At 42.2% G+C, this 23,855-nt stretch overlaps 1 protein-coding gene across 2 annotated transcripts in view; it reads right to left on the bottom strand.

Annotated features, from left to right (window-relative positions):
* Positions 1-23,855, bottom strand: part of XYLT2 (xylosyltransferase 2) — a 1,085,626-nt gene that overhangs the window by 393,616 nt on the left and 668,155 nt on the right. The window lies entirely within an intron of this gene.

Genomic DNA, 23,855 nt, shown 5'->3' with positions numbered 1-23,855 from the left:
AAAGAAAAGCGGGAGATGCCTTTTAAGAAAAAGAGGAAATTAGTAAAGATTTATTTTTGTATTACTTTTATAACACTGGGCAAACTCTTTGACACCTCTGTATTTCAATTCAGCCAGACAGCACACTGTTTCTAAAGGAAAGCTCATGACAGCAGTCAAATGAAAAACATGAATTAGATTAAAAAAAATACTAGCTTGAGTGTTGTAGACTTCTGAATCAAGTGTTCAACAGTAAATTAAACTGGTGGTGATACAAATTTTGAGAAGGTTTTGATCATCTGTGATGCACCTTTTATTGGCATCAAGATTTAATGGCTATGTGAGGTTCCAGACTTTTTATAGTATTACAGTTTGTAAATCTGGTCATGTGACACCTCTAACGACTACAATCCACAAACTTGTCAAGAGATAATTTAAATCCAACAAAACTACCAGATAATATACTATAATGTAATAGAATATGACATCATAATACAGCTCTCATTCCATATTCTTATGAAGCTAATGGGAAAAGAATGCCCACATTTGTTTGTTTGTTGAAATGGTTCAGCAATACCCATATTTCAGGAACAAAATAAAATAAATTTAAGAGTACAGGTTAAAAAAGGATTCTGTTATGGCAGCTAAGGATATGCGGAAGGAGACTAAACAAACAAGAAATAATACAAAAGTTGAGATGCAAGCAGTGAAATGTTTTTAGTCCTTTCATATTTATATATAGGTCAGGAATATTTTTATTTACCAGAGGAGAAGTTGTGGACAGTAATTAATAAAGGAGTTGAAGGATTTTATCTGGGAAAGACAGGGCAAGGGTCACATGGGATAACCTGACCTTCCAAAAGAACATGGTGGTTTATGATTACCTGATTTGAAGGTATATTTTAGAGCTACACAACCAGAAAGCTATAAAAGAGATAATGGTGAAGTCATGGAGAGGGGATTCAAGAGATACAGACACAATGGGATTTTGGATGCAGATCCTTACGGAGAATGACAACACAGCCATAAAGAATATTCTATTCATAAAGTAGCAGAAAGTATTTTAAGAAATAAGCCAACACTGGAAAGGGGAATGGAGATTCTGCCAATAGGGATGACTGCAACTAGGGTACAGAGAATAGCCAGGAGGGGGCTGGAATTTACTGGAGAGAACTGCCAAAGGAACCAAGGTACTGGAACAAATAATTAGAGATGGAAAGGTAACAGAATGGGAAGAGACCATGAAGACAATTTGCACTGCAGGCTAAAGACTGCCTTCCTTATCAGGAACTGATAAGAGTATAGGCAAAGAAAAAGGGATAGGGGAATCCTAAGTGACAGACCTGCTCTGATACATGTTTTAGTTGAATCTATAACAGAAACAGCTGTTAAAATATGGATAATTAGAAGGGCATATAAAAAATATTGTACAATAACTACAGAAACAGAAGAGTTGTGTAAAATCTTACCATAAGGATAGATGTCCTTCTATTCACTGTTGAAGTATTCATTACATGAAGTTCCCGCCATAGGTGACGACGTCGGTCAGTATACAAAAGATTTTTACTGCTGTAGGGTGCGTGGTATGTCGCACACAAGCTGCGATCAAACATTAGCCATAAAAGTGACATACTCGCACACCATGTTCAGAGCTGACTACCCCATAAGGAATGCCAGCCTAAGGAAGTAGAGTAAGAATCATCCAAGAAGAAGCAATGCCAGGGGAAGGAGGGAGGGATAAGAATACTGCAACAGTGAAGAGAAGGACATCTGTCATTATGGTAGATTTTACACAACTATTCTGTCTTATTCATCTGTTGCAGTATTTATTACATGAGGGAGAATACCAAAGCTCATGAAGTAAAGGAGGAGGGAATAGCTGAGGAGTTCTCCAGGAAGCCCTGCAGTATGGTTCTGGCAAACCCTGCTCTAAATTTACAGATTCAATCTAGTTTGAAGTGTTTGCTGAAGGTATGGACTTAGGTTCATGCAGCTGCTTCAAGAACTGAATTAGTATCCAATCCCTTCAAAAAGACACCAGATGAGGCAACAGCCCTGGTGGAGTGACCCTAACAGAGGGACAGTCTTACCATGGTGAGTGTAGCAAAAGTTAATGGTCTTGGAAATCCAGGAGGAAACAATCTACTTGAACACAGCCCATGCCAGGGCCCTGGGGTGGTAAGAAACAAAAAGCTGATCTGACTTTCTAACAGCTTTGGTTTTATCTAAATAAATAAGTTGTCTGTGGACATCTAAAGTATGGAGCATCCTCTCACTTGGGTTCTGGGGGGGGAGGGAAAAAGGTAGGCAAGTGGATGGACTGATTTAAAGATGTCATTGACTACCTTAGGCATAAATGAGGGTTTGTGCACAGGTTTGTGTGGAAGAACAGAAAGGGTGGAGATGCCATAAGGGCCTGGATGTCATTGACTACCTTAGACATAAATGAGGGTTTGTGTGGAAGAACAGAAAGGGTGGAGATACCATAAGGGCCTGTCACTCATCTGGCTGACGTTAAGGCTAGGAGTAGCACAGTTTTCCAGGAACAGTACTGTAGAGAAGCTGAGGAAGCTGGCTTGAAGGGTAGGAGAGTCAGCTTTTCCAAAACAAAGTTAAGGTCCCAGGGAGGTGGAATAGGTTTCCTGGGAGATCTAGTGTATACGATGCTTTTAAGAAATTGTTCAGCCTCAAATCTCTAGCTAAGGGAGGAAATAGAGGCAGACAGATAGATATGGCTGACATATGGGATTTCACTGAAGAGTAAGCCAAGCCAGCATTGAGCAATACACACAAATAAGATAAAATCAAGGGAATTTCCACTGTCAAAGGGTCCTAGTTTTGTTTCAGACAGCAAACTGAAAATCTCTTCCATTTGGCTAAATAAGATTTTCTGGTATTTGGTTTCCTGGCCTCCTGCAAGACTATAAAACACATCTTCCGAGAATAGGTGTCTGAAAGGAATTAGTGCCCTGCCACCCATAGGGTCAACCGGAGAGCTGACAAGTGGGGATGGATAAGGATCCCTTTGTCTTGTGTGAAGAGGTCCACTCTGGTAACTTGTGGCGATTGCTAAATACAGGAAGAGAGGGAACCAGTGCTGTTTTGGCGAGAAGGGAGTCACCAGCAAGATTTTTGGTTTGTCCTGCTGAATTTTGGACAGGACTTTTGGAATTAGAGAAAGGTAGAGGAAATTCATACAGAAACATCCCCTTCCAAGAGAAAGAAAGAGCGCCCACTTTCCAGACCAGAGGATGAGGCTCTCTGGCTAAAAACTGTGGAAGTTGTCTGTTCATGTGGAGCCAAAGAGGTCTGTTTGAGAAATGCCCCACTGGTGGATAATGTCTAGAAATGCATCCCTTTGAAGCATCCATTCATGGAATGGCATTTGTGACCTGCTCAGGTAATCTTCCACACAATTCTGTAAAGATGGTACTGCCTGAAGGGTCAGCAATGATTTTACAGCCAGCTCCCAAGCCTGAAGAGCTAGTCCGCATAATAGATAGGATTTGCCCCTCACCCCTGTTTCTTCACCTACCAGAGGACTGCAATAGTCTCTGTGAACAGTTTTAGAGGTCCTGGATGGAAGAGGAGATGGAATGTCTGCATGGCCAATAGCAGCGCCCTCATCTCCCTTACACTGATGAGTTCCTTAAGTTGAGTGAAAGACCAGACCCCTTGTGCTTTCAGATGCTCGAAAGTTGCTCACCAGCCTACATCTGAGGAGGCTGTGAAGATATATTGATGTGGAGCAAGAGAGTGTAAGGGGAGTCCTGGGTTGAGTGACACGATGTATCCACCACTGAAGTTCTCTTCAGACAGGGGATGAGAGGAATGGAGAATTCTAGGGGGTGCTGGTGCTGCATCCAAACTGACTTTAGATACCACTGCCATTTTCTCATGTGGAGTTTGGCAAAGGGGAGCATGGGAATGGCAGATGTCATGAGGTCCAAGACCTTGAGGAACTCTCTGGCTGTAATGTGGTGAACCAGCAGAAGATTTATGAAGTAAAGGATGAGGTCTTGCACCTTTTTTGGGGGGTAGTGAGACCTTCATAAGTTCTGTTTGTATTCTGCAGCCCAATAAAATCTGATCCTCTGAAGGGGTGTGAACTGATTTCTTCACGTTTATGGTGAATCCCAGACTTTGTAGAAGATTGATGGCAAGGGCAATATTTTGTTCCAACTCCTCTGTGGAGGTGGCTAGAAGGAGGAGGTCATCCAGATAAAGAAAAATGTGTATGCCTTGAAATCTGCAGTGGGCAATCACAGGGGCTAAGCATTTGGTGAAGAGCCCTGGTACAGTAGAAAGTCCAAATACCAAGGCACAGAACTGAAAATGCCATGATGATACAGAGAAGCATAAAAACTTCCTGTAGCTGGGATGGATGGGGATGTACAGATATGCATCTTTGATATCCGAGGTAATTATGAAGACTTGAGGCAGGATAAGTGTGAACAAAGTCTGGAGGGTCAGTATGTGGAAAGTGGGTACCCTCAGAAAGGTATTGAGATGGGACAGGTTGAGGATGGATCTCTGGGCACAAAGAACAACCTGGAATAAAATTATCTTCCCATTTGGTTTTTGGGAACACTCGATGGTCCTTTGGTTCATTAATTCTAATAGAACCTCTGGGAAAAAATGCAGTTGTTTTCTGGGAGGTTGAGAGATTCCCAGAAGGTGTTGGGGGGGGGGGGGGGGTAGATGATCACATACCATAAAGTACACTTTTTGTACAATGGATAGGACCCAGAAGTCTTGAGTTATAGTTTCCCAGGGTGGGAGGGACAAGGAAAAGTGCTGGGAAAATGGGATGTGGGTGACAGGAAGAACAGTCAGAGATGATGGTTTGTCTGGAAAGGGGCGCTTTTGTGTCAGAACTGCCAGAGGGGCTCCAGGCTGTTGTGGTCTCCTGTCACTTTTTTTTTGTTCTGTGTTGTGGTTGACGTGAATGCCTACAGGCAAACATGGGTTTGCAGGATAATTTCTTTGGAACTTGGGTACTGGGAAAAAAAATGTGTTTCAATTCTTGCAATTCCTTACCCTTTTCCTGCAATGATTTGAACAAGTTAGCAGCTGCAGTGCCAAACAAAGAAGAGTTTCTCGAAGCAGCATCCATAAGTTTGTCTTTTATGTCCTCAGGTAAGGGCTGCAGTCTTAACCAAGAGAATCTTCTTAATACTGATCCAGAAGCAGCTCCTCTTGCAGAAGCTTCTGCAGCATCATAGCTGCATTTTATGGAGTGGCATGCTATTTGAGAAGATGCACCAAAAGCAAGAAAGTAGCCAAGTTTTTATTTTCTGAGTCAGCTAAATCTGCAATTACCTGCGAAAGTTGGGACATAAGCCCTAAAGTAAATTTGGTCATGTGTGTTTGATAATTTATGGTCCTAAATACTAGAGTGGTAGAAGTGTACACATTTTCCTAGTCTATCCAGGATCCTGCTATCCTTATCTGATGGGAGGAGGGGAGTGGAGGGCAGTAATCTGGATGGCTTGTCAGAAGCCACAGAAATAACACAGGGGTCCGCAGAAGGGCATTTGAAGAGGAACTTATAGTCCTCTGGGACCTTACAGAAGCGGTCTGGCTTCTTGGGGGCAAGTGCCTGGGAATTTAGAGCCTGTGAAGCTGAGGCAAAAGCATCGAGAAAGGCAGGCAAGACAGAAAGAATAGCAGATGGGCTAGCTGATTACACCTGTAGTAGCCCATAGTATCTTTTTTTGTACTTCAGATACTTGGGAGCTATCCCATTTAAAATGGTCTCTCATTTTACCTAGAGTTTCTCCAATGGAAAGGTCTGCCATAGATGAATCTGTTCCATTGGACTTCTCTTCTGGGTAGGCATAATCCATGGGGGAAGGGATCTGTGTAGAGTAAGCCAGATATTTCCCCCCGAATATGCTTATTCCTCTGAAGAGTCCTCTTCCCTAGACCTTTTAAGTGGAGAGACAGTAATAACAGAGGTGGCTGTAAAACCTGGAGGAGGCCTAAGGGACATAAGGGCACTGAAAAGGCCCTAAGCGAATTGTTGTCAGTCACTAACAGGTTCTTTTGGTGGTCTGTTTCTTTTTTGCATGCAAGTCTATCCTATGTAGAGTAGGAGGCCCCGACGTAGGCCTACAGTCTATCAGATTGGATTCCACCTCTTCTCTAACAAGAATCTCAAGAATCCCCTTAGGGCCATCTGCTATCACGAGCCATGGTTTCCTTTGGACATCCGACACAGATGCCTGCTCGGCCTCTGCAGACGTGCTTATGTTCGGATACAAGGTGTCCTGGACATCAGGCACGGTCTGTGGATCTGAACTGTGAACCGGATGTGTCTCCAGAGTGTCCTCCACCTCTAAACAGATGTCAGTATCCAAAGATGCAGCAGAAGATTCAGGCCTTTGCTTTTTGGCCTTCCACTTCAAAACTGACTCTCCCTCGGGCCCCGAGGACCCTTCCCATTGTGCTTTCTGCTAGCAGCTTTAAGGCCTGATTCTCTAGGTAGATAACTAAAGAAGATAATCTACTCCTTAAGGTCTTTGGCACAAATGCCTGACAAACAGAGCAGTTTTTGTGGTCGTGGTTTCGGCCTAGGCAGAACAAACACTGGAGATGGCTATCCTTGTATGGAATTTGTCTTCAACATTAGCACTTGCCCTCTTGGATGACATGAACCGTAACCAAAGACAGCAACAAAATAGTCAAAAATTCCTCAAAAGGGCACTTATCTGAAATTTGAAGAATCGCAAACGACTTAGTGTCAAACCATACATTGGAATCTGGTGTTCGGATCTGGGGCAGAGAAGTTCTGAGGATGGTGAGTGCATCTGTCACTTTTACGGCCAACATTCAATCGCAGCCTACGTACGATGTACAACACACCCTGTAGTAGTAAAAGCCTTTTGTATACTGGCCGATGTCGGGTCGCCTATGGTAATGAATACTGCAACAGATGAATAAAAGGACAACAATCACAGGAGGTTAGAAAAGACTACAAGTAGTGACTAGATAAGCGATTCACAAGGAAACAATGGGAGGATATTTGCATGTCTCCCAAATATGCAAAGTCTAGAAAGTTTAGGATTTTTGCTTGGAAGTGTTTGCATGGGTATTTTTACACCCTAAGCAGACTCCAAAGAATGTTTTCCTCAGGTACATGGCAAATGTTGGAGGTGTGATGAGGAAGAAAGCATTTACTGGGAACATACGTTTTGGGACTGTAATGAGTTGGCAGACTTTTAAAATTCCCTACAGAGTACTCTTGTCAGAAATATTTGGTGAATAAATGGATGTAATTAAAGAAATTATTTTTGGAGCTGGGATACAGGATCTGAATTGCCCACAAATTTAATTATTGTGGCTGCCAAAAAAGCAATTACTAGAAAATGGAAATCAAAGTCTAAGCCAACTGTACCTCAAGTACTGAATATTGTAACAAAGATAAAATAAGTGTAAGCTGGACCTCTAGAAAAGGGCAGCAGCAAATTACACAGAAAAAAAAATTAAATTGTGAGGACAATACATACAAATGTTTCGGAGGAGGAGTGAGGTATAAGAAAAGGCAGGAATTGATTAATTTTTTTAATGCTGGATTAATGATAATTGTACAAAAGGATGTACGTGATGTATAAAGCTTATAACTGTGAATATATTAACATGGCTTGTTTTATTTTACATAAATGTATATTTGCCTATGTCTTAAGTAATAATTCAATAAAGATGTTAAACAAAACAATACCCACATTTATTACAGTAAAAAGGATTATAAAAAATGTAAAACGTTTCTTCTGAAGAAATATGAGTGCCCAGCCACCCAAGTGGCTAATTTACACTGCTTCAGAATTTTTCAGCAACTATAATCATAGAAAGAACATCAACAGGTGATTCAATCTGCTAGCCATCTCGATAGTGTCTGCTTGGAAAAAGGTCTGCCTGCCTGGCATGAAGGAGATTGTTCTTCCTACTGAAGTTCTAAATAGCCTGTGAACATCCAAGTGCAAAATCTTATTCCCATTTGTTCTGTAGGTCATGATAATTTGAATTGCCTGGCTAAGCGCAGTCACAGACATCACCTTAAGTATGAAGAAATTCTAAGTCCTAAAGCTCATCCTGCTTCTGTGGGAAGCATGTATGGCTCTTATAACTCAGTGATTGAATCTCAGACTAAGAATCTTGCAGGGATGAAATTTTTGGTGACACTGCCAGATCTATCACTCAGAGGGGCAAATCACAGACTACAACATATATGACCCAGTTTGAACAGTGACCAAGGTACTCAACGAGCTGCAGGAGAGACAGTGGTGTTGAAGCAATGCTTATTCAACTCTCTTAGGGGGAAGGGTGTGCAAGACTGGGATACACATTTCATTCTAGAAATATCAGTGGAGAGAGGAAAACACACACAAGTGCTCGTGGCAAAGGGTAAGAGTATCTGTGAGTTACTTCACTCATGAAAGCCCACTCCATGGCCTCCCTTGGAAGTCTATGGGCATGCAAACTTAAAAAATCTAGAGGTTTAAAGACAACCCCCAACTGCTATCTGAATGAATGCCCTTCAGGATATCTGTTCTCATCCCATGTCCCATAAAAGAGAATGACTCGGGATTGTGGTGGCAATTGTAGCTTGACAGTCAGCAATAAAAGAGGCACAGAAAAGAGGAAGAAAATAAAACAAAAAAAAAATAGGTGCCACTGGTGAGATGGTTTTGAAGATGGCAGCATTATTTTCTTCAGGACAAAATTAAGATTAAGCTTACAAGCAGAACAGACTGCTTTCGTGTGAGGCTTAAGGCATAAAATCCTCTTGTGGAACAGCTTTCATGGTTGAGTGAGCTGAAATGAATGGGTCCACGTGGAGACGAACACCAGTGCCAAATAAACGTACCTTTACTAATGCGTGTGACAGATGCTAGCCAAAGAGCTCTCCCAGGTATTTAAATTCTTCCACTTCTGCAGTTTGAGCCATCTCTAGGCCCACACAACGGTGAAACATTCTCATTTCACCAGTTATTTTCTGGTACCAAAACTACATGCCTCCAGTGAGTTGTTCAGCACTTCCTCTCAGAAGCTGTCTTATAAGCTGAGATCATTCACTTCGTTAGGTGAAAATTCCTTGGGCTGGGATGTGCCAGAAACACAGCTGTACAGAAGTTGGATGGATCTTGTTCTGGTCATTTATACTAGCAGAATTACCATGGCTATCCGGGCCCACAGGGAGAACTATAAGAAGACTTTTACCCTGTCCAGTCTAGGTTTCTGCAGCATGCTGGGGACTGGGGAATGGGTGGAAAAGCAAAAAGGAGTCCACTTTTGCAGAAGGTGAAAAAAGCTTTTACAGCTCATGCCTCCCTACATTGTAACAATTACTTTTGGCTAACAACTTCTGGTTAGGTCCTGAGAAAAAAGCTGGAGTAAGTCGCAACTTGTGGCTACTCATTTCTAACCTACTTAATTCATCTTCTACAATGTTCAGGTGTGAAGGGACGTAGGCAACTTGAAAGTGAAGGCCAAAGTGACAGGTTATGTCCCAAGCTGTCACTGAATCTGCATGACTGACAGGACTATGATGCACCTTGTTTATGCAATGCATGTCTGAGGTGCTATCTGCAATTATCACTGGAGTTCTTGGCTACCTGACTGTGTTGAAATACTCTGTCTATGATGACAGATACCATTTCTGTCCCCTGAAATGACTTTGGAGCACTGACTGGATCACAGTGCCTTGAGGCAGCCAGTGTGAGCCCAATCCCAAGGCAAGATCTTAGGGACTCTGAAGGGCATCTCCTAGTTCTCCTCTACAAATTTGGTACCACCATCTGAATCCCTCCTTCAAGGTGGTGCTTGGGATAAAGTAATGCTGGTTAGTGGGTGTCTATGCTGCTCCTACAGGCTTCTGAGTTACCACTGGGCTTTAATCATTTGCAAATTAAACAGAGCCATTAAAACAGGGAAGGGGGGCATTTTGATTACATTTACATCCTGTCAAAGAGATTACAGAAAGTAAAGTTGTGTACACTTACCATAAATGTAGTTGCAGTCATCACATTTGGGTTATCCCTGCCAGGGTAGCCCTCTGCCAGCCCAAATACCAGAGACTTAGTATTTCTGTGTTGGTTGCCGTTGCTTGATGACTGACGTCAGGATGCCATTACATCAGTTTTTCTTGCCCTAACCTGCCAGGAGCCCCCAAGGTAGGAGGCCAAGTTGTGGTGGAAGAACCCCACCAGTGGAAAATAAATACCAATATGTCCCTTCTAAGGAAAGGAAAACAACAAGGAAGAGTAGTAATAAAAGGAGAAAGAGAATAAGGCGGCTGGCAGGTGGGTAACCAGGACTGCAACAGTGAATACACTCGAACATCTACATTTATGGTAAGTGTACACAACTGTACTATGTTCTTCGTGTTTCACTGTTGCAGTCATCACATTTGGATAGATTCGCAAAGATGAGGAAATGGGTGGGGGCAGTCAGGGAAACTAGAGGCTGGCTAGGATGCCCTCCTGCAAGACTGCAGAGGCAAACCCTGCCCTGGATTTGGAGAAGAGAGGCAGGTGGTAATGCTTGGTAAAAGTGTGAATAGATGCCCAGGTGGCAGCCTCCAGGATGTCCCTGCCTCCTCTGAGAAAGCTGCAGAGGTGGAGGCTGCTCTGGTGGAGTGTCCTGACCCTCTTGGGGGGAGGCTTTCCATGCTGTTTGTAGTAGAAATGGATGCAGTGTGCTATCCATTTGAAAGTGGTTTGCTTGGAGATGGTTTTGCTTTCTGCCCCTGTAGCAAAGCTAACCAGCAATTGATCAGACTTTCTGAAGGATTTAGTCCTGTCCAGATATAATCTGAGCTGTCTGTGCACATCTAGAGAGTGAAGAATCCTTTCCCCCTTGTTCTGGGGATTAGGAAAGAAGGTGGGCAAATGAATGGATTGATTGAGAGCCACACTGGACACCACCTTGGGAATGAAGGATGGGTTAGTTCTGAGGGATACCCCCTGTCTGCATGGAAGATGATGGATGAAGGGTTCCACAGACATGCGTGCATGCAGCTCAGAGACTCTTCTGGCTGAAGTGATGGCCAGAAGGAATGCTGTCTTCCATGAGAGAAATTTTAGCTCTGCAGAAGAAGCTGGTTTGCAAGGGGGCAGGGTGAACTTTTCCATGAAAAAGTTAAGGTCCCATGCTCGTGTTGGTGCCCTTCTGGGGGGCCTCAAGTTGCTAGCCCCTCTGAGGAACTGTTTGATCAAAGGGTGTGAGAAAGGGCTACTCAGTGGGAAAATGAGCAGAAATAGCAGAGGCATGCATTTTTATAGAGGAGAAAGCGAGATCACTGTGTAGTAGGTCAGCTAAGTAATCCAGGATGAGAGGGATGGAGGGGTGTGCTGTATTGGCTTCCCTTAGCCTGGATTCAGGCGCAGAACCTTTTCTATTTATCTACATAAGACTTTCTGGTGCTAGGCATCTGGATAACATCCAGAACCTGTTTACTGATGATGGCAGACTGGTTCAGGGTTAGGGAATAAGCCAACCTGCCAAAATGAGTGTCTGCAATTGGGGGGGGGGGGGGTTGGCATAATGGTTAAGGTGTTTACCTTACAGACACAAGGTGCAGGGTTTGATTCTCACATGGGGCAATTGGCTAGGCTTAAAATAGTCCACAAGGGCAGTTAGCCTAGTACTAATCTATGAACCTCTATGAACCTATGAAATCCCCTTCCCTCTGGGTCAGGAGCTTTGGAATCTCAGAAGATGCCATGGAGGCAGCAGGGACAGGCTGCGCAGCAAGGGGGGGGATACCAGTGTTATCGGGACCAGTCTGGAGCTATAAGAATGGTCTTTGATTTTTCATCTCTTATTTTGAGCAGTACCCTGGGGATGAGAGGTAGGGGAGGAAAGGCATAGACCGATAGACTGACCCAGGGAAAGGACAGGGCACCCACTTTCCAAGCCATGTAGTGATGCTCCCTGGTGCAGAATTTGCTGAGCTGATGGTTGGTGTGGAAGGCAAAGAGGTCGACCTTCGGAGTTTCCCATTTCTGAATTATTAGGGTGAAGGCACTTCTGTTGAGTTGCCATTCGTGTGGGTCCAGAAGGTTTCTGCTTAATTGGTCTGCCAGAGAGTTGGGACAGCCTGGTACGAATTGTGCTAACAGGTGTAGTTGCATGGAAGAGGCTGTGAGCCAAAGGGTCATGGCCAGCCTGCATAGAGGGTAGGAGTGAGTCCCCCCGCTTGCTGATGTACCACATCACATTGGAGTTGTCTGTTTTGATCAGGAGAACCCCGGGAGAGAGAAGGGGTTTGGCATGCTGCATAGCCATCATCTCTTTTTGACTGATGTGCAGAGGAATTTGCTGTGGGCTCCATTGGCCCTGTATGGACCTGCTATTCAGGTGTGCACACCAAGCATAGTCTGATACATCTATGGTGAGGGTCTGGGCGGCAGGGGTGGAGATAAGGGCCGTCCCTTACTGTGGGAGCATGCTGCTGCCAACCAAAGAAATTCCTTTCTGAGGGAAGGAATTATAGGTAGAAGAGTTTCCAGGTCTTGAGAGTGTTGACACCAAAGGCTCTTTAGGTACCACTGAAGTTTCCTCATATGCAGTCTGGCATATGGAATGAGCAGTATGCAAGATGTCATGAATCCCAGAGCTTGCAGGATCTTCCTTGCAGATAGCTGGGGCCTGACGGCTAGTTGAGAGAAGCAGACTGTCAGGAAAATTTGTTTTTCTGGTGTAAGCTATGCCATCTGGGATGCTGTGTCCAGACTTGGTACCGGGAAGATTATCCTTTCAGTGGACACCTGTTTGGATTTCTTTTCATTGATTGCATACCCTAGGGAAGTTAGTAGGGTCTTTACAAAGGCCAGGTGCTTGAGCAGCTTTTCCTGGCTGTCTGCCTGAAGAATTCAGTCATCTAAGTATGGGTAAATTTGAACATTTCTTTGTCTGCAAAAGGCAATGGCCGGAGCCAGATATTTTGTAAAAACCTGGAAACAGTAAATAAGCCAAAGGGAAGTGGAGAGAACTGAAAGTGTTGAGCTCCTGCCCTGAAGCGGAGAGGTTTCCTGCATGATTCCCTGATAGGAATGTGGAGGTAGGTCTCTTTTAGATCTAGGGTGGCTAGCCTAGTGTCCTTGGAGAGCATGGGTAGCAGCTGCTGGAGGGTGAGCATTTTGAATTTTGGGGTCACCAGGAAGGTGTTTAGAATGGCTAGATCGAGGATGGGGTGCCAGGTGCCCTCTTTTCTGGGCACCAGAAAAAGTATGGAGTAGAAGCCTTGGTCTATCTGTTCTGCAGGAGCGTGCTCTACTGCCCTCATAGAGAGGAAAGGATTTGCTTTTGAGCCTCTGCCCACTGATTTGGTGGTAGACCTGGGAACCCTTCTGGGGTTGGAAGGGTGTGGAAGGTAAATTTGTATCCCTGAGACACAATACTCAGAACCCATCTGTCCTTGGGTAATGGTGGCCCAGATGCTTGAGTGAAAGGAGAGTTTTCCTCCTAGGGGGGAAAGTGAAGGTGGGCAGAGGGGAGGTGGAAGAGGTGAGTCGTTGTGAGTCCTTACCATAAGGGGGATGCTTAGAACTCCCTGGTTATAAAGCGGAGGTAGTCCACTGCTTAGATCTCTGCATTCCCTGGGGCTGCTGTCTGGGAGATCTGTTTCCATGGGGCCTAGGCTGGGCCAGTTTCCTCGGAGAAGGAAAGGACCCGTGCCTGGAGGTACAATGCCTGCTGAACCTAGGGGGCTGGACCTGTAAGAAATCCTTAACGGTCTGCATAGATTTTGCTTTTTCATCCATCTTTTTAAGACCTCTTCTGCCTTGGTGCCAAATAAGTTATCTATGGGCAAGGGGGCATCCAACAATTTATATCTGACATGGTCTGGCAGGGATTGTTGCCATGCATGTCTTCTAATGACAGATCCAGTGACTGCTGCCCTGCAAGAAGCTTCTAGGGCGTCAAAACCACAGTGCAAAGTGCGTTTAGTTACTTGCCTTGCAGAATGCATCAAGTCTTGTAAATCTTTAGATTCTGCCCAAGCAAGGAAAGGAAGAGATTTTTTGTTTTTAAAGAGTTCCAAGGTATGTTGCTGAAATTTCAGCATATGGAAATTGGGTTATCCTGCCGTCAGGCGGTCCCACAGTCGGCCAGAGTTCCAAAGTCTTGGTCCGGCGTCGGTTGCTGTCGCTTCTTCCCTGATGTCAGTGCGCCAGGGGTATATAAGAGGCATCCAACGCCATTTTCTTCAGTTTTTCTTGCCCCAGATGTCAGGTGCCCCCAAGTAGGTAGGCAATACATATTGCTAATTAAACATGTAAAGGGAATAAAAGGAATACCTTCAGTTACAAGCAAATACACCACAAAGGTTGTACAAGATAGAAAGGTATAGAAAAGTTCAGCTAGGTCAGAGGGGATGGAGGGAGGGTAACCTGGACTGCAGCAGTGTGAACACTCGAACATCTACATTTATGATAGGTACAAAACTGTACTGTGTTCATCATGTTACACTGCTGCAGTCATCACACTTGGGTTGAATCCCAAAGCTAAGGATGGGCGGTGGAACTAAACAGGGTTTGGAGAAGCTAGCAGGCCCTGCAGAACTGCAGTGGCAAAGCCAGCTCTGGTTTTAGAGTACAGAGGTAAGTAATAGTGCTTGGTGAAGATGTGCACTGAACTCCAAGTTGCAGCCTCCAAAATATCCTTGGTTGGTACCCCTCTGAGAAAGGCTGTTGATGTAGCTGTAGCCCTGGTGGAATGGGAACTAATGCTAGCAGGTACTGGTTTCCCATGATGTGCATAGCAGAAACGGATACAGTGTCCTATCCATTTTGAAATGGTCTGTTTTGAGATAGCTTTTCCTTGTGATCCTGCAGCATAGGATACAAAGAGCTGGTCAGATTTTCTGAAAGCCTTAGTTTTATCCAAGTAGTAACGTAATTGCCTGTGAATGTTCAAAGAGTGCAGGAGCCTTTCTCCTTTGTTCTGGGGGTTTGGGAAAAAGGTGGGCAAATGAACGGTTTGGTTTAGGGCCACACTGGATACCACCTTTGGCATAAAGGAAGGGTTAGTTCATACAGCGACTCTGTCTTGAAGAAAAATGACGAAAGGCTCCACTGCCATTAGGGCCTGTAGCTCTGAGACTCTTCGTGCTGAAGTTACTGCTAGCAGCAGGGCAGTTTTCCATGATAGAAACTGTAAATCCGCTGTAAAAGCTGGTTCAAAGGGTGGCATTGTAAGCTTTTCCAGAACAAAGTTGAGATCCCAAGTTGGTGTTGGTGCTCTCCGGGGCAGTCTTAGCCCCTCTGAGGTACTGTCTTAGCAGTGGATGTGAAAATCTAGGAGGATCCGTGTTGTAGTGAGCTGAAATCGCTGAGGCGTGGATCTTAATAGATGAAAAAGAAAGTCCTTTGTGCAACATCTCAGTTAAATATTGTAGAATCTGAGAATTTTTGGAACAAGGGGATTTTGGCCTTTAGCCTGGTTCCAGGAGCAAAATCTTTTCCATTTGTCTGAATAGGTTTTCCTGGTGCTGGGCCTCCTGGCCTCCAGAATGACATCCATAACAGCTTTAGAGAGAAGTGTTGACTGGTTGCTTAGGTAATTTGCCATGCAGCCAGATTTATAGTATTGAGCTGGCTGTGTAGAATCTGAATGTTCTGCTGAGTGAGCAGGTGAGGAATTTGAGGCAAAATCCATGGTGGGCCGTGAGCCATGTTCCTTAGTATTGGATACCAGTGCTGGCGTGGCCAGTCTGGAGCAGTGAGTATCATTTGTGGCCTCTCTAATCTGGCTTTCAGCAGCACCTTTGCTAGAAGAGGCAGTGGAGGAAAGGCATACACTGTTAATATTTTCCAACTGAATGAGAGGGCGTCCACTTTCCAAGCTAGTGTGTGGTATGTCCTTGTGCAAAATTTCCGAAGTTGGTAGTTTTGGGGGTTGGCAAACAGATCTATGTCTGGGCACCCCCATTTTTGAGTTATCATTGCAAATACTTGTGGATCTAGTTTCCACTCATGAGGATCCATGATGTTTCTGCTTAGATCATCTGCCAATGTGTTTTTCTTTCCTGGCAGGAATTGTGCTTGTAGTTGAACTTGGTAGGTCAGTGCTGTGTTCCACAAGGTCATTGCTTGCCTGCATAGGGGGTAGGAGAGTTGTCCTGGATGTAGGAGGTCCTTGAAAGCTGTTAGGGCATTTTGTACAGCTAGCATTTCTTTTTGATTGATATGCAGATGCCTTTGGTCTGTAGACCATTTGCCCTGAATGCACTGTCCTGCCATGTGTGCTCCCCAGGCATAATCCGATGCATCTGTTGTTACAGTTTGCCTGGCTGTGGGTAAGGTAAAAGGCTGACTCTTGTTGAGGTGACATGCCTGAGCCCACCATAGAAACTCCTGTTGAAGGCAGGGAATGAGTGGTATTATTGTTTCCAAGCTGTGGCTGTGTTGAGTCCATACGCTTTTCAAGTACCATTGTAATTTCCTCATATGCAGTTTTGCAAATGGTATTAGTAGTATGCAAGATGCCATGAATCCCAAGGCCTGCAGAATTTTTCTTGCAGGGAGTTGGGTCTTTGTTGCCATCATTTTGAAATATTGAGTCAGCTGTTCTTGCTTGTCTGATGTGAGATAAGCCATCTGGGCCGTTGTATTTAAGCTGGCACCCAGGAATATTATGTCTTGTGAAGGCACTAGTTTTGATTTCTTTTCATTTACTGTGTACCCTAGGCAACTTAATAGGTGTTTGACAAACGCCAGATGCTTTAAAAGAATGTCCTTGCTTTCTGCTTGAATAAGGCAGTCGTCCAGGTATGGATATATTTGAATTCCTCTTTGTCTGCAGTATGCAATTACTGGTGCCAGGCATTTTGTGAAGACCCTGGGTGCAGTAGATAAGCCAAAGGGCAGTGCAGAGAATTGATAATGAGTTGAACCTGCAATAAATAGGGAGTTATCTTCTGCAATTTTGTCTGATAGGGACATGCAGGTATGCCTCCTTGAGATCCAACGTTACTAGCCAAGCCTTCTTGCCCAGCATGGGAAGAAGTTGCTGTAGTGTTAGCATCTTGAATTTGGGTACTTGCAGATAAGTGTTTAGAATTGAGAGGTCCAGAATGGGTCTCCAGGTTTTGCCCTTTCTTGGGACTAGAAAGAGTCTTGAGTAAAATCCTTGTCCTTGCTCCTGTGTAGATACCTGTTGAATGGCTCTCATGTCCATGAGAGCTGTAATTTTTTTTGAGCCTCTGCCCATTGATTTGGTGGCAGGTTTGGCATTCCTTTTATCCTTTGTAAAGTGTGAAAGTGGAATCTGTATCCTTGTGAGACAATATTTAGGACCCATTTGTGATGATGTGCCAGTTGTCTGCAAAACGTTTTAATTTTCCTCCCAAGGGAGCTGCCAAGAGAGATTTGCTTGGCAGTCGGAGGGTTAAGTCATTGTGTGTGTCTTCTGATAGCTTGGGACCTGTCTTCTCCTCCTTTCTCGGTTGTGGTATCCCATTGTCGAGGCTTGTAAGGGCCTTGTGACTGACTTCTGCCCCTTGGGCATCTGTATTTGCCCCCCTGTGGTCTGTCAGAAGCTGGAAAGGACCAGTTTTTTTGTTGGCCAGTTTCTGCTGAAACGAGGGGGTAGAACCTGTAAAAAATCCTTGACCGTCTGCATAGATTTTGCCTTATCCTCCATTTTCTTTAAAACCTCTTCTTTTACACCAAATAAAACATCCTGCTGTAAAGGTGCATCCAATAACTTAGCTTTAACATGATCAGGTAGGGTTTGTTCTTTTAACCAAGCATGCCTACGCATGGCAGACCCAGTCACTGCTGCTCTACAGGAAGCCTCCAATGAATCAAATCCACATTGTAAAGTATGTTTTCCTACTTGTTCAGCTACATGCAACAAATCTTGCATTTCCTTGAAATCAGGCTGCTCTGAATGTGTGATAATTTTTTGTTTTAATTGAGACATCAGGTATTGCTAATATTTCAGCATGTGAAACTGGCAATTTAAGGCCCTCATAGCTAGAGTAGCTGGGGTATATACTTTCTTTCCCCATCTGTCTAGTGCTCTGGAATCCCTTTCAGAGGGTACAGGATTTTTAGCAATAGAGGCCTTAACCCATTTGGGACCCTGGGAAATGGTTTCTGGGTCAGCAACAGGGCTTTTATACAGGAATCTGTGAGAGTCAGGGACTCTGTAGTATCTGTCTGGTTTGGCTAGTGCAGGAGGTAGAGAGTCTGAGTTAAGGCTAGATTCTCAGTAAACATCATCCACAATGTCTAACACGGGTGGGATAGCAACTGGTCTGTGCTGGGGTAGTAAAAGGAACTCTCGGAGCCTTTTCTTAGAATCAGAGTAATCCTGGCCTTCCCAGTGGATATGTTCCCTCATGGTATGTAAAGTTTCCCCAAAAGAGTAGTCTTCTGGGGAGATGCTGAGGGAATAGACTCTTCAGCATCAGAATCTTCATAAGGGGGAAAAGAGTATTCCTGTTCCTCAGAAGAATCAGAGGAAACTGAGACCTGGTCAGAGGAAGCGTAATCCTCCTCCTGTCATGGCCTTTTATCAGGAGGGGGATGGGAACCCCTGATTAGGGTAATTAAATCTTCAGCCATCTTAAGCATCTGTTTCTTAGGCATGGGGCATTGTACTGGAGACTGCAGTACAGTCTTTTTTGCTTTTAAAGGAGTTTTCGGCTTTGCATAGGATTTAATGGTGAGTGTAGTCGGTCTGAAGACACCTTCTGCAACTGAAGGCGTTTCAACTGCACTGGAATCTCCTTCAGCCCTGGAGTCAGAAGGGGCTAAAGATGAAGGCTGTGGCGGCCTAGTAATCTCCACTTGGGAATCGGAAGCTGTCTGAGGTTCTAAATCAGCGGTCGTCAGGGGCTGCGTAGGCGCCTCACTGAAAACCGGAGAACCGGCGATTGGCCCAGCAGAGGCCTCGGAATCTGGTTTGGGTCTCGGCTGCCTGTCCTTATCCTTGCGTTTTTTATGCATTCCGGTCGTCGGTTGCTCCGACGGCATGGTATAATTAAATTTCCTACCAAAGTAATGTCGGGCGAAATCAAACAGACGTTTAATAGTTTGTTTATTAAACCTAGCACGAAACCGACAACCTGTGACATCGTGGTCTGGGCCTAGGCAAGGAATACAATAAGAATGAAAGTCCTTATGAGGTATTTGCTTCCCACAAAAAATGCAATTGTTAACTTTTTCTGACATCGGACTGAGGCAAGAAAAGGTTCCCCAATGGGGTACTTAGCTTTATTGAAGACTTCGGTCTGAAATTCGATTTGAAAATCTCAGGAGTTGGCCGACCGGCACTTGCGAACTGCTTCTGCTTCGGGCACCGTGCGGCAAGAAAGACTGAAGAAAATGGTGTCTGATGCCTCTTATATACCCCTGGCGCACTGACATCAGGGAAGAAGCGACAGCAACCGACGCCGGACCAAGACTTTGGAACTCTGGCCGACTGCGGGACCACCTGACGGCAGGATAACCCAAGTGTGATGACTGCAGCAGTGTAACACGATGAACATCTGACAGTTTAGTGCCCGGAGCTGAGGTGTAATACTTTTTACCGCATCTGTCCAAAGCTCGGGAATCCCTGTCTGAAGGGGTGGGATTCTTAGCAGAGGTTGCTTTAATCCCTTTTGGCCCTTGAGAAATGATCTCACGGTTAGCTGTTGGAAGATATTTGTGTGAGTCAGGGACACTCTAGTACTTGTCTGGTTTCCTAGGAGCAGGAGGTAGGGCGTCAGCAGTCAAGCTGGATTCAAGGAAAACATCATCCACGACTGGGGGGATGGCCAAGGGTCTGTGTTGCAGAAGATCTAGGAATTCCCTGAGTCTCTTTTTACTGTGGGTAGTCCTGACTCGCCCATTGGAAATGCTCCCTTAAAATATGCAGGGTTTCCCCAAAGGAAAAATCCTTTGGAGGAGAGGCTGAAGGAATGGAGCCCTCTGCATCAGAATCCTCATAAATGGAGAGGGGGTTGCATGTCTTCATAGTCAGATCCATCAGATTCATCAGACTCTTGTTCAGACAAAACTACTGGGGACAGATCTATTTTCCTTTTTGAGGGGGTAGCTTGGCTTCCCCTATCAGCATGATAAGGTCTTCTGCCATTTTAAGCATTTGAGACTGAGGCAATGTAGCAGCCGCCTGAGAATGGGTCGTTGGTTTCTTGGGTGTGGTTTGAACACTGGGCCTAAGAAACTCAATCATTTTTTCCAGAAGTTCTTCTGAACAAACAAAATTTAAACTAACTTCCTTTTAAAACTTAGAAGCAGTCACATAACATGGCAAGACTAATTAACTATCAGCTGTGAACTACTGACTCTAAATGAACATCACAATATGAATACATAAAAAAGTTAACACACACAGACACGGATAATTAAATATTAGATGATTTTAATAAACATTTAATGTTATTTAGTAATGAATATTACTCTTTTTCCTTTAAACCTGTTCTTCTTGCAGGGAGCTCCCCTGCACGCTCACCCCCCATACATATACACACACACAAACTCCGTCACTGCCATACCTTGGAGAAAAGTTAGTATTCTAAGAAATGGTATTCTCAGACTTAGTATACAAGTCCAGATTTTCAGCCATTTGGTCACCATATTTCAGGACATGGCAATGCATGTGGCTTAGTTAATTTGCACATTATTTATTCTAAGCATTCTTGGTCGAGGTGTTAAACAGCTCTTTGTCTTGGGTAATGGGAATTAAACAGGAATCTGAAGAGGTGAAACTGTTCCCATTCAGCCTGCTTTTGTACATTTTTAGGAAGATCCTGACTGATTTCCATTTCAAAGTAAGAGGAGGTTATACAGTTGGCTGATAAGAATTTACTTAATGTACATATTTATTAACTCAGGTTAATGTACTGATCACAAATATCCTACTTCATGAATTAAATGATGGAAAGTACAGACTGAAACAGAAATGTAACACTATTACTTCAACGTTGCAACAGTTATACACAAACACAATAAAACAGTGACAATAAAATCAGAGGAATCTGTGATCACCTTACACTTGAACTGTATGAAGCAAACACAAATTATAAAATTAGAACTTAAAAATGCTATATGTTTACATAATCGGATGTTATTACAATGTGCAATACAGTGGATTTGAATGCCACTGCTAACTGAAACCGTGAACAAATAAAACAATATATATATATATATATATATATATATATATATATATATATATATATATATATATATACATACACACAGAAGAAATTTCTATCTTCCCTAACAACTCTCGAATAATTTCCACTACCCTTTTAACAGGTACGTGGGAAAGCTCCAGTGTCTCATTTTTACATCATCATCAGCATGCATTTTTTTTAGCGGTTACTGGTGTATGATCTGGAATGATTATGCTTTTAATTAAATGCACATGTGAAATATAATTTCTGTCCAGTTCAAAAAATAGATGTGAGAAAACCAGATATAGTAATCCATGAAAAGAAGACAAAAGTAGCATTGAACATGGATGGGAATTGCTATACCCTATGACTACAGTGTCTTACATACAGAGAATTAAAATACCAACCAACCATATACAAGACTAGATATTAACATCTAGAATACCTATTATTTAAAAAAAAAAATTAAGAATTTAAAAAGTGTTTCTGAAGGAAGTGAACCTTTTTTATGGAAATCAGTAACTGTGAGACAAATATATTATTGATTTGGGACTCACTAAAAGCTTGTATTTGTGGTGGAACACTTTCATGTTGTAAAATGAAAATTAAGCAATGGAATATAAAATTTCTAGATGAAATAAGTTCCACAACCTTAAAATAGACTTTCAAAATGGGAATATATCAGTATTATTAATGAAAATAAAAACTCTGAATTTGGAATATCAAAGTATACCGAAATATAAGACAGAAATAAACGAAAAAATTAAACCAAAGTATCCTAAGCCTGAAGTAATCACACACCACCACAAGAATAAATTAAGTGATTTTGTTCTATTAACGTATAGAACTTCACCAGAATTCTGATTAAGTTCTATACATTAATAGAAGGAAAGTGCTTAATCAGAATTCTGATTACGTTCTATACATTAATAGAACAAAAGCTTAATCTATTTTTGTGGTACTGTGTGATTATTTTGGGCTTCGGATACTTTAGTTTCATTTTTTCTTCAGTTTTTTTTCTGGTTGCATTTATTTTATAAGGCAGAAATAGCTTTAGAAAAAAAAGGTTATATTTATGCAATGACACCAACAATGTATAACTTGATAAAGTGATGAAAGATTCAATCAAGAATCAACTATATTAAAGAAATTAAAAGGTAAAAAAGACAAAAAAAATGAAAGACATTTTATCGGAATTTGGACTACAACAACTTGGAACTTGGTTAACAATTTTAATATGATAAATGAAACTTGCTTAAATAAATTCAATGCAAAATTAGAAATCCCCAAACTGTCAGAAGTAGATAAAAGAAAATTTATTGAAGGAAATAGTTAGCAATTAAATTAATAACAAAAAAAAAAAAAAATTCAAAGAACTCAAAACCAATAAAGCTCCAAGAACAGCTGTAGAGATCCCAGAAATTAACAGTATTTTACCTTCAAAAATACTTAATTTCTTTCAAAAAGTCAGTTAGAGATGCAAACTCAAATTAATACACCTTCTTCATGGAAATACTCACTAATCAGCCAATTTTAAAGGTATACAAAGATCCTGGAGAATGTGCTGCGTATTAACCAAGATCTCTTTTAAATACAGACTACAAAATTTTAAGGTGCATTATGGTGGACAAAAAGAAAAAGTTTATATTCCAACTAATAAGTAAAGATCAAGCAAATTTATAACAGAAAGACAAACTCAAGATAATGCTAAAAGATTAACTTCAACAGACTCAGTAAATAAAAAAGGCAGGAAACAAATACCGGTTTAAAATTATTTGTCAATATTATGCTAGAACTTACAAACTAAGATGCATCAATAAGTGAAGTGGGCCTTCAATTAAACGATGAAAAAAAAGCATGGAATTAAATCTAAGCTATGTAAAGAAGACAGAGATTTGGAATACTTAGCAATTACAATAAGAAACTCATGGGGTGAAATGAAGAAAACTATGAAAAGAAAATTGCAGAAATAAATGGATTAATATCAGTTAATCAAATCAAACAAAAAAAATCAAATATTTACTTTCAAAGAACAGTTACAGCTTATAAAGACGATTATACTACAAACCAAGATATACTTGGTGTTGACTGAAGAACCAAAACAAAAAAATAAAAAAAATACCACCACTGTCATTATGTAAAAGTAATTTTAATGTAAAATTTGCTTAGCTTTTTTGTTCTAATAATGTTTAACTTAAAACTTCATCAAAACACCTATACACAACACAGACTAACACTCAAAACCAAACACATGATCAAATTACCAATCAAACTGTACAAGTATTAAGACACAGATACTTACTAAATAAGCACAAAAAAGTTTACAGTAAAATAAAACTATAAAATTATTAAAAATTATCACTCATTCTACATTAACAAAAACATATGTGAAACATAATACTAATAAAATGCAATTATATTGACTAATTTAACTTTGAAGCTTTAATATGTTAAATGCTGTTAACAGAAATTTAGTTATTGAGACTGGGAGCATGCATGGTATTTAATAACATCTTCTGAACACCCCCTCTCTCAAATTTTAGCACCTTTTCCAAAATTACAAATACAAACCTTTTAAAATTTCTATATACCACTGAGTGCTTAAGTAAAGCTTTTGTAGTGTCTCTTCTTTCCTTAATAAGATAATCTATTAGCATGTACGCATTTTAAAAAGTGTACTTTCACTTTTTCTCCACATAAAAACAAGAGCATGTTACAAAATTTGCCAAGTAAC

Source organism: Protopterus annectens, chromosome 12.part0, assembly GCF_019279795.1.
Source record: "Protopterus annectens isolate FY-2018-M chromosome 12.part0, PAN1.0, whole genome shotgun sequence".
NCBI lineage: Eukaryota > Metazoa > Chordata > Ceratodontiformes > Protopteridae > Protopterus > Protopterus annectens.
The sequence above is the reverse complement of the archived record's forward strand: the minus strand, read 5'-3'. Positions and strand labels throughout refer to the sequence as shown.